This window comes from Paramisgurnus dabryanus, chromosome 11 (assembly GCF_030506205.2).
Source record: "Paramisgurnus dabryanus chromosome 11, PD_genome_1.1, whole genome shotgun sequence".
NCBI classification, from domain to species: Eukaryota; Metazoa; Chordata; class Actinopteri; order Cypriniformes; family Cobitidae; genus Paramisgurnus; species Paramisgurnus dabryanus.
In genome coordinates, this window is record NC_133347.1 from 33,402,150 (window position 1) to 33,415,415 (window position 13,266).

The 13,266-nt window shown below is 38.7% G+C and overlaps 2 long non-coding RNA genes across 2 annotated transcripts; both read left to right on the forward strand.

Annotated features, from left to right (window-relative positions):
- Window positions 1-8,662: 8,662 nt before the first annotated feature.
- LOC135730164 (uncharacterized) lies at window positions 8,663-9,347 on the forward strand. The gene is made up of 3 exons (XR_010525912.2): window positions 8,663-8,783; window positions 9,067-9,122; window positions 9,209-9,347. It is a non-coding gene; the product is annotated as an uncharacterized lncRNA (long non-coding RNA).
- Window positions 9,348-9,597: 250 nt separating this feature from the next.
- LOC135730165 (uncharacterized) lies at window positions 9,598-11,242 on the forward strand. Its single transcript, XR_010525913.2, has 3 exons — window positions 9,598-9,727; window positions 9,814-9,890; window positions 10,216-11,242. It is a non-coding gene; the product is annotated as an uncharacterized lncRNA (long non-coding RNA).
- Window positions 11,243-13,266: the final 2,024 nt, after the last annotated feature.

Here is a 13,266-nt window from a genome sequence, read left to right on the forward strand (position 1 = left end):
AATAATGTTAACAAGTGAAATAGTTTTATAATCATTTCAACAAATACTTTCTATGTGCTACATTTGGTGTCTCCATACAGTTTGCACAGTGATATAGTATTTAAGCAGTCTTTTATAATAAAGTTTATTACAGTAAAATAATGTTAACAAATTAAATAGTTTTATAATCATTTCAACGAATACTTTCTATGTGCTACATTTGGTGTCTCCATACAGTTTGCACAGTGATATAGTATGTAAGCAGTCTTTTATAATAAAGTTTATTACAGTAAAATAATGTTAACAAATTAAATAGTTTTATAATCATTTCAACAAATACTTTCTATGTGCTACATTTGGTGTTTCCATATAAGTTAGTTTGCACATTAATATAGTATATGTAAGCAGTCTTTTATAATAAATTTTACTATAGTAAAATAATGTTAACAAGTGAAATAGTTTTATAATCATTTCAACAAATACTTTCTATGTGCTACATTTGGTGTCTCCATACAGTTTGCACAGTGATATAGTATGTAAGCAGTCTTTTATAATAAAGTTTATTACAGTAAAATAATGTTAACAAATTAAATAGTTTTATAATCATTTCAACGAATACTTTCTATGTGCTACATTTGGTGTCTCCATACAGTTTGCACAGTGATATAGTATGTAAGCAGTCTTTTATAATAAAGTTTATTACAGTAAAATAATGTTAACAAATTAAATAGTTTTATAATCATTTCAACAAATACTTTCTATGTGCTACATTTGGTGTTTCCATATAAGTTAGTTTGCACATTAATATAGTATATGTAAGCAGTCTTTTATAATAAATTTTACTATAGTAAAATAATGTTAACAAGTGAAATAGTTTTATAATCATTTCAACAAATACTTTCTATGTGCTACATTTGGTGTCTCCATACAGTTTGCACAGTGATATAGTATGTAAGCAGTCTTTTATAATAAAGTTTATTACAGTAAAATAATGTTAACAAATTAAATAGTTTTATAATCATTTCAACGAATACTTTCTATGTGCTACATTTGGTGTCTCCATACAGTTTGCACAGTGATATAGTATGTAAGCAGTCTTTTATAATAAAGTTTATTACAGTAAAATAATTACCTTTTGCATGTCTTTGCAACACATTTTCGTCTTCGTTTAGCATTCTGGCAGAGCTAAGGACACCTAAAAAAGTTCAATCCAATCGCGTTCATTGACGGAGATCGTTTATATCTTAACAGCCTGCTGAACTCTCTGGATCAAGCTCGAAGTGGTAAGGCAGTACAGATGTCACAAGGCGGGGCTGGCTGCTGCTATAATTAAGCCACGCCCCTTCTTAACTCTTTCCACGCCATTGACGAGATATCTCGTCAATTAAGAGAAAACGCTTTCCCGCCAATGACGAGATTTTCCGTCTTTCCGCAATACCGCTATTATCCACCAGGTGGCGCCCTTCCGCAACTTTTTAAATCATGAAAAACGCTGGCTGGCAACTTTTTTTAAAAATGCTGGCGGTGAAAGAGTTAACTTCCACCTCGAGGTGGTCCCCAAAGCCAACCCAATGACAAGACAATACAAGTGCACGTAAGTATAAAAGCATAAACTTTATTTAAATTAATAAAAAAGGATATGGGAAATGGGGAGCGGAAAGGGATTTAAAACTAAACTCTTCGTTCTGCCCTCCAGGTGGGCCGTGATCGGAAGAGTAAAGGGGGGGCAAATGGAGTCAAGTGTCCAGGATCCAAGACACTGCGGGGGATGTGGGACTCAGGCTCCTCCGCCTGGTTTTAGGTTCCCGTGGCGCCCTCCTCTTCCTCCTGGAGTCAGAGTGAACAACAAGATAAGTGTTGGGCTTATAAAACTTCCTTCGTCACGTACCCTTTTTTGACAAACACCGCGTCTCTTCAGTACGTGGTGCTGGGAGGTGGTTGTCGTAAGTGTTCCTTTGACTCACGTATATGTCTCTTCTCTCCCTCTTTGCAGACTGCCGCTACAACACAGAAGATTGGTTAGTTATACTGCGATGACTCCCTCTCACCTTTTCTGCCGGGAACGACGTGCGGTAAGTGCAGTACAGGTAAGGTTTTGTTCGCTCCCTTCTCCACTTTCTTTCTCCACAGGCTGTTAACTGGGACACAGAGGATCAGGTAATTAGACTGCTGGGTTACTCTCACCTCCTCGGCTGGGAGCGACGTACAATAAGTACGGTACAGGTCGGGTTTTCCTCGTTCTCTCCCTCTTTCTTTCTCTCCACAGGCTGCGGCTGGGACACAAAGGTCGGTTATTCAGACTGCTGGTTTTCTCTCACCTCTCAACTTGGGACGACGTACAGTAAGTACGGTACAGGTAGGGTTTCCTCGTTCTCTTTCTCTCTTTCTCTCCACAGGCTGCGGCTGGGACACAAAGGTCGGTTATTCAGACTGCTGGTTTTCTCTCACCTCTCCACTTGGGACGACGTACAGTAAGTACAGTACAGGTAGGGTTTCCTCATTCTCTTTCTCGCTCTTTCTCTCCACAGACTGCGGGCTGGGACACAAAGGTTGGTTATTTAGTAGGGGTGTAACGATTCATTCGTTTTCTCGATGCATCGATTACAAATCCTGCCGATGCATATGCATCGATCTTGAAACCTGGATTTTTGAATCGTGAATCGTTTGTTTCGATTTTATATTTAAAAATCGAATGAATCGTGATTATATAACGAATACGATGGATAATAAAAAATATATAAATAAAATTTAAATTAGTTACATCTGCGACGTAAAATGAGCAGTGGATAACGGCACTACTCTTCAATTTGCGGCGCGCCTGTTTGCTGTCATTTGCAAACGCAGCAGCAGACAGTGCACAAATGGAGGGACACGAAGGAGAACAACGCATCAGCCAACATGAGATCAAAAGTTTGGGATTACTTCAGTTTTCATGAAGTAAATTGAAAGATTGTCCGAAGTCCGTTGCAGTTTGCAGACATTGTAAATCTGAGTTAAAATACATTGGAACTACAACGAATGCCATTAAGATAGACATACCTGCACTTAAAGCAGCTAGTATTTTAGGGTCAGACGTGAGAAGTGCTACTCCTTTACACACTTTGCTGTATTTACACACTTTGCTGTATTTCCTAAATGTTCAGGAAATGTATGCAATGTTTACAATAAAAGCTTATGGTGCATTGAATATGTAGAAGTACTATTATTTTTCTTGGTTTACTTGCTTTAATGTATTTTGAGTCCTAAGAAGTTAAGCTATTAAACTAAAGTCCTGAATCTAGTTATTGAAAATCTATTAAATGGTCATGTATTTCCCAAATATTTCTTTTATTTGCTCAGATGCAGATGTATACTAAAATTTAAAGAACAGAATCGTTAATATTCGAATCAAATCAAATTTTATTGTTAATCGAATCGAATTGAATCGTTCTGGTTAGCAAAAATCGTTTTTGAATCGAATCGGAAACCTTTGAATCGTGAATCGAATCGATTCGCTGTCTACCCAAAGATTCACAGCCCTATTATTTAGACTGCTGGTCTGCTCTCACCTCTCCACTTGGGACGACGTACAGTAAGTACGGTGCAGGTAGGGTTTTCCTTAATCGCTTCCTCTCTCTCTCTACGGGCTGGGACACAAAGATCGGTTATTCGGACTGCTGGTTTCTCTCACCTTTCCAGCTTGAGACGACGTACAGTAAGTACGGTACAGGTAAGATTTCCTTCTTCGCTTCCCTTGTTCCACTCCACACAGTAACACTCCTGGTCAGATGGCAGTCAAATTATATAGACATTGTATTTGGATGAAAATGTGGTGGACTTACAGTGACCGGGCTCTCACGATTTGCCAGATGTTTCGAGACTGTTTGGTGAGGAAACGTCGGGGGCAAAACCTCCCAACGGCTGCTGCGGCTTCAGAGGGGAAAATGCTAAACTGTCTCACCGTGCCGAGCGCTGCCCTCTCCTCTCCACTTCCTAGCATGTAGAGCACTGGACAGGGGCGCCCCTTTGAAGACAGTAAACGTTATGTAGATGTATGTACAAGCAGCATTAATCTTTAGTTGTACTCACACAGCCTCTAACGGTCCAACTCTTCACCACCACTCTGTAGAACAACCCAGATACAAAGGATGACTGCTGACGAACACCACAGTAATACTACACATCCAGAGCTCACTCAAGACCTCTTGGCAATGGCAGGGCAGTTCATGAGAGGTCCTGGGTCATGAGGCCAGGATGGTCCAGGGTCGTGGGGCAGATGCGGGCCTGGGTCATGGGGCAGATGCGGGCCTGGGTCATGGGGCAGATGCGGGCCTGGGTCATGGGGCAGGCTGGGACCTGGGTCATGGGGCAGGCTGGGACCTGGGTCATGGGGTAGGAATAGACCCAGATCACAAGGAAAGGGAGGATCAGAGTACACTTCGGCCTCCGCCTCGGTGTCCTCTGCCTCCTTCCTGTGTCCGGGTACTACCCCCCCAAAAAAAACTTGGAAAAGCTTCCACAGACCAGGGTGAGATATTCCAGATGGTGGACCAGACGAATCAGACGAGCCAGGTGAATCAGATGAATCGGGTGCGTCAGACGAATCAGATGAATCAGACAGGACATGTGAATCAGGCAGGACAGACGAATCAGATGAGTCGTTTGAGCCAGGTGAATCAGATGAGCCAGTTGAGTCAGATGAATCAGATGAATTAGATGGGACCGGTGAATCAGGCAGGACAGATGAATCAGATGAGTCGGGCAGATCAGATGAGTCGGGCAGATCAGATGGTTCCGATGGTTCAGATGCAGGGCCTTGACGAACCTCGGGAACAATAAAGCAGAAGGCAGACCAGACGCACCACAGGGCTATTGCAAATTCAGGCAGTATAGAGTCAATGGAACATACCTCTGTGGTCATCGGTTCAGGCAGGGCGGCCATCTTGACCTTAGGTGCTGGGTGAATAACAGCCCTCATGAGTGCAGGTGTGGTTGTGATGATGGCTCTCTGAAGTACAGGTGCAGGAATGGTGTTTTGCTGCGTCCGAAACCGCCTACTACATACTATATAGTACGTGAAAAGCAGTAGGTGAGGCGAGTAGTATGTCCGAATACATAGTATTCGAAAAACAGTATGCGAAAAGTACCCGGATGACCTACTACTTCCGGTTAGATTTTGCAGTGTGCATACGATGGACGCTTCACTATCCCATGATGCCCCGGACGAGGAGTTATCCAACGAAGAAGAAGAGGCACGCGGCTGTTTTCGCGCTGAAATGACATGACGTGATGACGACGTATGTCACGTGATGTAGCAACATGGCGGATGTAGTACGTCCGAATCTCATTCATACTACCCGGATTTATACTATACAGTACCTACTGTTTTAACGCCAAGTAAGTAGGTACTTCATCTAATTCAGGACCTACTATACAGTATGCGGTTTCGGACGCAGCCGTGGTTTTCTCAAAAACAGGTACTGGTGCAGAGACAGGCAGGATGGTGGCCATTTTGGGAACAGGCAGGGTGGCGGCCATTTTAAGGACAGGCAGGATGGCGGCCATTTTGTGAACAGGCATGGTGGCGGCCATTTTGTGAACAGGCAAGACCTTAACAGGTTCGGGCAGAACGGGCAGAACATGGCTAGGTGTGTGGTGAATATTCCCTGGTTCATTATCCACCACACCCACAGTGAACGGAGAACCACACAACAGCAATGCAAAGTCAATATAACTCTCCAGGGACCAGGCAGACATATTATGGGGCATACACAAATGCAACCATTCATCCAGGGCATTGTAGAAAACTGGTTTTAAAGTGTCCTCATCAAAATGTACTTGATTACTCAATTCCAAAAAGTCACTTACAAAATCCTCAATGGGCCGGTGGTTCTGACGGAGTTCTAACAGGGCAAAAACAGGTTTCATGTTGCTGGTGGGAAGTTACAAACCTTTGCTGGATTCCGGGTCAGGGCTGATTATTCTGTAATGTGGTGCTTTAATGAAAGCGAGTGAGAGGTAAATCCATTTGCAAAAGGTGTTTATTGTAAAATCCCATAAAGGGCCAGCAACCAAATCCAAACGTAAATCCACAATCCCCAGATAGCAAAAAATTTCCGCAGGACTTCTTTTTGCCGCCAGCCCTAAGCTGTCAGCTATAGGTGCGTCCCGCTGGCGGGGATGACACGTTTGCCGCCGAATACGTCACTCCGGCCCAACTACTCAATTTTCTCTGGCGGTTGCCTCCGTCTAATAGACCGCGGCAGGCTGGCGGCAAGCCGCTTTGAAATGTTCTCTAAATCGACCATTGGCCATTGGAGTACTGACAGCATTAAACTACCTTTCACATTTGAAGCGGTTATAAAATCATAATAGCCTATATATGTTAATTATATCAAATAGAATAGTTGTTTTGCTCCAAAGCAAAGATATGTAAGTTATGTTTATACGAATGTGTTTTCAGTTAGTTTCCTTTTTTTACACCCTGAGTTCAAGCATGTTTCACATGCATCTAAAGCCAGTAGGGTTTATAACAGATTCTTGAAGGTTAAGGAAATTACATTTAAATTACTTTGAAACTCTGAAGCGATTATACAGTAATATATGTAAAATATATCGAATTACTTTATGCACTTAGGTCAACATTTTTACATGTCTTTGATTTATGCACTTGACTGGAAATTTCCTTTATGTCTTTCATTAATTTCCAACATCGATTTTTTTTAACCTTTTACATGTACAAGGATTATTTTGCGATTGCGACCTGTACAAATTAATTTTGAAGTGTTAAAGCACAAACAGTGAAGTACCGCCACCGGTCAATGGTGAAAGTAAATGAATTTAAGTACTTGGGACTATGGTTTGATAGTAGGTGTACATGGAAAACACATATTAAGCATTTGGAAACTAAATGTAAAAAAGTTATAAACCTTCTGAAAGCTGTGGCTGGATGTGACTGGGGTGCAGACAGGCAGTCGTTAATTAACATCTATAGGGCTTGCCTAAGGTCAGCAATAGACTATGGTTGTGTAGTTTATGGAGCAGCGGCAAAAACAACACTAGGAAAAATTAACAGATTACAGTATACTGCCCTACAAAGCCAAAGCGCAGTAACTACGCATTTGGTCAAAATTAAGTTAAGGGTTGTAATGGGTTTTGTGAGATCTGTTGTGTCTTGTGACAAAGTCTCTTAGTTTAATTTTGTCCCATTTCAAAGAAACACGTGTGCCAAAATTGCAGTAACATGTTTGACTGGCTGGTGTAAAAAAACATTAAGGGCATTTTTCTCGGTTTCAGTGTTTGCGTAGTTACTGCACTTAGCCTTTGTAGGGCAGTATAGAGCATTACGTGTATGCATCGGAGCTATTAAGACAACCCCCATTAATGCTATACTTATAGAAGCAGGAGAGATACCTTTGGAATTAAGAAGAGAAAAACTGGCAATGGTGTACTGGATTAGACTGAAAGGAAGTGGGAAAGAAAATACAGCAAAAGAAACAATACAGGAATGTTGGGAGTATTCCAAGTTTTAGGGGTTTGGGTTTGGATGGACTAGAGAAATGAAAGTGAGGGAGTATGAAATGGAAGCTTTAAATTTCACCATGGCCAATCCAGTTAGTAGAATACCACCATGGTTTTTTCCAGAAGTAAAGGTTGATATTAATATATTAGAAATGAAAAGAGAATGGAGAATGGAGGAAGTAGGAGTTAAAACAAGCATGTATATAAGAAATAGTTATTTTAATTATTTAAAGATTTATATAGATGAAGCTAAGAATAATCAGGAATGTGTGGGAGTTGGGATATATATTCCAGAATTTAAAATCCATGTTTCCAAAAGACTATCTGATCGGTTATCAGTATATACAGCAGAAATAGTAGCAGCCATTATTGCACTACAGTGGGTGGAAGAGGTCAGACCTGATAGGGTGGTCCTGTGCTCAGATGTTTTGGCCATAATTAAAAGTATTCAGTCACTAACATCAATCAGAAAGGATTTACTATTAGAACTTTTTAACAGTTTATATAGATTACAAAGGGGTGGCATAGATGTTCAGTTTTGTTGAGTGCCAGCACATGAAGGGGTTAAAGGGAACGAGATGGCAGATAAACTGGCTAAAGAGGCACTACTAGAGGTAATTACAGTAACAATTCCATTAGGAAAAGGTTAAGGTAAAGCTGTGATTAAGAAGAAAGGCCTTGAGATATGGCAGAAATGGTGGGAGGAAGACAGGAAAGGTAGAAGATATTACAAAATACAAAAAAGTGTCAGTATAAAGAATCACATGGAAACGACTAGGCGTGAGGAAATAGCAATAACACGATTAAGAGTGGATCACACAGGATTGAATGGTACATTATTTTTAATGGGGAAAAGGAATAGTGAGAACTGTGAAAATTGTGGGGTTAAAGAAAATGTTGAACATGTATTATTGTATTGTACATTGAATGAGGTGGAAAGATAAGGTTTTTAAAGATAAGGTTCAGGAGGTAGGACGGGAATGGAATCTGGTAGGGATACTGGGATCCGAAGGAGAGGGAATTAGAATTATTAGGAAGGCACTATTTACCTTTTTAAAAAATTCAGGATTGTACACTCCAGTACAGTAGGTACTAAACGTTGTTTGCAGTCCGCCATTAAATAAGAGAAGAAGAAGAAGAACCTCCACCGGTCGAGAGGGGCAGCACCTCAACAAGACGGAAGAATTGTAAACTGGAAGATACCGTGTCCTGCGAGAGAGCACTCGTCGTCACGCGTTTTCAGTGTTTGAAGAGAGGATCAAGATACAGATTTAAGACAAAAGGCATCAATTACGATCGTTTAAGTAAGTACATGTTTCATTTTTGTGTAACGCAAGATTATGTTCATGTATATAAGTTGTTTAAATTACTTCGTTTGTCTGAACAAGTATGCTGCTAATCCCCTAGCTAAAGTGGCTAGCCAGTGTTAGCAAAGACATGCTGTTTTGCCTTTGTTACAGTACACACGGAGGTTAAGCAAAGTTCTAGTTCTTTTATTTTTTATTTAAAAGTTGTTACACTAAGTTTGCTCTCTGCTGCTAATCCAGTAGGCATTAACAATGTGGTTTTGTTCATATTTTCTTGCAGATAACTTGCCCAGAGCACAGCATCTCGTGTCCAGCATGAAGTTTTCAGCTATCAAGGTATATTCTAGGCCTGTGTCTTAGTGTGCAGTGTTTTAACAGTATTGAAAATAGTTCCTTTAGTTATTGTTTTTTTTATTATGTAGACTTCTAGAGAGTCCAAAATGAAAACCAAGCACTGCACTGCAAAAAAAATGAATGTCTTTCTTAGTCTTCTTTTGTCTTGTTTTCTAATATTAATATCTGAAAATTCTTAAATTGAGATACACTGACTTGGTAAGCAAGTGGCTTAAGATATTAAGTTTTGTTTATTGAAATAAATGATGAAAATAAAGAGGTTTTTGTTTACTTAAAACAAGTCAAAATATGTGCCTGTGCAGTAAGAAAAATAAACTTAATTCCAGTTTCAACTTGATCAACTTTATTTAAGTTTATTTTTCTTACTGCATTGGCAGATAGTTGAGAGCTCTTGATTTTTATCATTTATTTCAATAAACAAGACTTAATATCTTAAGCCACTTGCTTACCAAGTCAATGTATCTCAATTTGAGAATTTTTTAGATATTAATATTAGAAAACAAGACAAAAAACCCTAGGTAAGACAATAATTTTTTGCAGTGTGAGGGAGAAGAACCAAGCCCTGAGGGAACGTAGTGAACGAGCAGGTGAGAACATGCACTCTTTCTTAAATTTTACTTTTTTTGTCTGTGATGTAGGTCCAATATTACCATATGCCTTTTTGATTTTGTAGCTTCGGATGACAGCGGCTCACTTTTGGCGTTGCTTGACAACACTTTGAGGCAGGATAAAAAGCTCCAGAAACAATTTGTAAGTGTGCTAATTTTGCCGTAGGGTAATCTGAAAAGTAAAATTAGGTTTGTATATTGCATACACAGTCTGAATCCACAGCCTGTCTCTCATTTATGTATGAGAAATGTATTTTGTAACACTTTTTTTTTAAATTTTCAGCTTTAGAGTATCTTCTTTAATCACCTTTCCATTAATACAACCTGGACTGGTATAGGGAATCAAGCATGTTTAAGAGACCTGTTTCTGAAGACCATTGTTCAAAGTAAGTTAGATTTTTATATTTAAGTAGATGTGTATGGCCTTATGTTATTCAAATGGAATAACAGTTCTGTATTTTCTACAGGAGCCATCCGGAAGAACCCTGCAACCCAGGATGCCACTGATTGGGCTGTCCAGGTTAATGTTACGTGTTACCTGAAAGGAGCATCTGACCGTAAAGGCGGAAAAAGGCAGCACACAGCTGAGAGGGACCCACAGATGACCCCTTAAACCGAGGCTGACTACTGACACCCCAGCATCGCTGACAACTGGAAACATTTCTTTATCCTGCAGTCAGTAACATCAAGAACCCTAAAGAATCCTGAAGTGTCAAACTACACTGAACCAATCCACACTTCACTTTGAAAATTACTATTCTTTTTTTTTTTCAAATTCCCTGTGACCCTGCCTTAAGGGCAGCTCCTCGGAAAGATACGGAATGGCGAGGTTGTTTGTCCTTTATACAGGTGCACGAGATAAAGTACTGATTATAAGCGCCTAGTGCTTATACATTACATTCATGTGGATCTTTGTTTTAATATCTTTAGTGTCTTTTACTGGTTTTTTTTAGTCATGTGGATTTTTTTTTTTTTTAATCATTCTGTTTATGTTGGTGTGTGGTGTTATAAGCTACTGGAACCTTGAATTTCCCCTTGAGGATCAATAAAGTATTTGTTCATTTTTCATTCACAATAGACAGATCTTATTGCAGCAAAGTGAAAATATTGTGTTCCAGGTCAGCAGTGCCATTATAATAGTCTATTCTGGTCCAGAGCTTTACTCTAGGATAAGTGGCAATAATTTATTGTTAGAAATGACGATTTATTTGGTATGCTGCTCGTTCTTTGGTACCAAATATCCTCATTACTTGATAAAATGTTTACTGATAGCCTAATTCTTTTCATCCCAGAGCGACCTCTAAATTATTAACAATTATTGTAAATGTTCTAATTTGCTTGTAATGTTTTTTTTTTAACTAGAATTTATTTGGAAACCTGCATGGCTTTAGTATTTTTTTATTTTTCAGTTGTTTATTTCAGTGCTCTTACACATCTTGTTTCAATGACTGTAAATGTACTTTGAAATGTGGAATAAAAACTCCAAATGGGAATTTGTCTGGTTTGATCAATCATTATTCTTGATAAACTGCATGCTAGAAATAGCCTATGTAAATATTAAAAATATATATACAATAAGCGGCATAACTTTCTCTGGCGGTTGCCTTCGTCTAATGGACCGCGGCAGGCTGGTGGCAAGCCGCTTTATAAGTTTCTCAAAATCGGCCATGCAGTAATTACTGACAGCATTTTAACTGCCTTTCACATCAAGCGGTTATAAAATCATAATACCCTATATGTGAATTATATCAAATTCCTAAACCAGTGGGGTTTGCAGGTTATTCACTCTTAATTTCATTAAAGTAAGGTTTAGGAAATTAAATTTAAATTACTTTGAAACTCTGAAGCGATTATACAATAGAATATATCGAGTTATTGTATGCAATAGGTAAACATTTGTACATTTCTTTTTATTTAAGCACTTGACTTGAAATTTAGTTTATGTCTTTCATTTTTTTCCAACCTCGATTTTTAATATATTTTAGCTTTTATATGTATAAGGGATTAATAATTTGCAATTACATGCGACCTGTACAAATAAATGTTTAAAGTGTAAAACACAAACAAAGAAGTACCTCCCCAGTTTATCTTTTTAAAATCTTTAGTGGCTAGCAAGTGTTCGCTTACACACGCTGTTTTGCGTTTGTTACAGTACACGCTGATGTTAAGCAATGTTGTAAGTAAGACTTTGTTTTCTGTAGGTTGTTATCCAGTAGCTAAAGTGGCTAGCAAGTGTTCGCTTACACACGCTGTTTTGCGCTTGTTACAGTACACGCTGATGTTAAGCAATGTTGTTAGTAAAACTATGTTTTCTGTATGTTGTTAATCCAGTAGCTAAAGTGGCTAGCAAGTGTTCGCTTAAACGCTGTTTTGCGTTTGTTACAGTACACGCTGATGTTAAGCAATGTTGTTAGTAAGACTTTGTTTTCTGTAGGTTGTTATCCAGTAGCTAAAGTGGCTAGCAAGTGTTCGCTTACACACGCTGTTTTGCGTTTGTTACAGTACACGCTGATGTTAAGCAATGTTGTTAGTAAAACTATGTTTTCTGTATGTTGTTAATCCAGTAGCTAAAGTGGCTAGCAAGTTTTCGCTTAAACGCTGTTTTGCGTTTGTTACAGTACACGCTGATGTTAAGCAATGTTGTTAGACTTCATTTAACTTTTAGGGTTTTCTTACAAAAGTAATGATGTGTCTAACGTTCGGTTGTTTAAAATATTTTGTTAGTCTGAACAAGAATGCTACTATTCCACTAGCTTAAGTGGCTAGCAAGTGTTGGATAATACATTCTGTTTTGCCTTTGCATAACCTCAGTGTGTACTGTAACAAAGTTGTAAGACACTGTTTGCTGTATGTTGTTAGCTAAAGTTCCTAACAATAGCCGTATACAATATAACTTATTTTGTTAGTGTGTGTTTATAGGAAGATATAATGTAGCAAATAAAAAAGAAAATGATAGGTGAGAAATTGCTAACCATCAAAATAATGGTTTGTAATTTCTCACCTATCAACATAATGGTTGGCCATTTACCAGTTATCAAAATAATGGTTTCTCTGATTAACATTGTTTAAGTTGTAAATAGCAATGCTATGTTTGCTGTATGCTGCTAATCCAACAGCTAAAGTGGCATTAACAATGTTGTTTTGTTCACACTTTCTTGCAGATAACTTGACCAGAGCATAACCGGTTATCTGCCATTACCGGACTGTTGGGACAATCTTTTGACTTTAAAGGTAAGTGCATTTTTAGTCACAAAGTCTGTTTTGTGTGTTACAGTACACACTGAGGTTAAACAATGTTGGTAGTAAGACTATGTTTACTGTATGTTACTTATCCAGTTGTTATAGTGGCTAGCAAGTGTTTGCTTAGACATGATGTTTTGCATTTGTTACAGTACACACTTGAGGTTAAGCAATGTTGTTAGTAAGACTTTGTTTGCTGTATGTTAATCCAGTACCAGAAAAGTCATAGCAAATTAAAAATAAACTGTGTTATTGGGGATAAGTCTGTATGATAACTG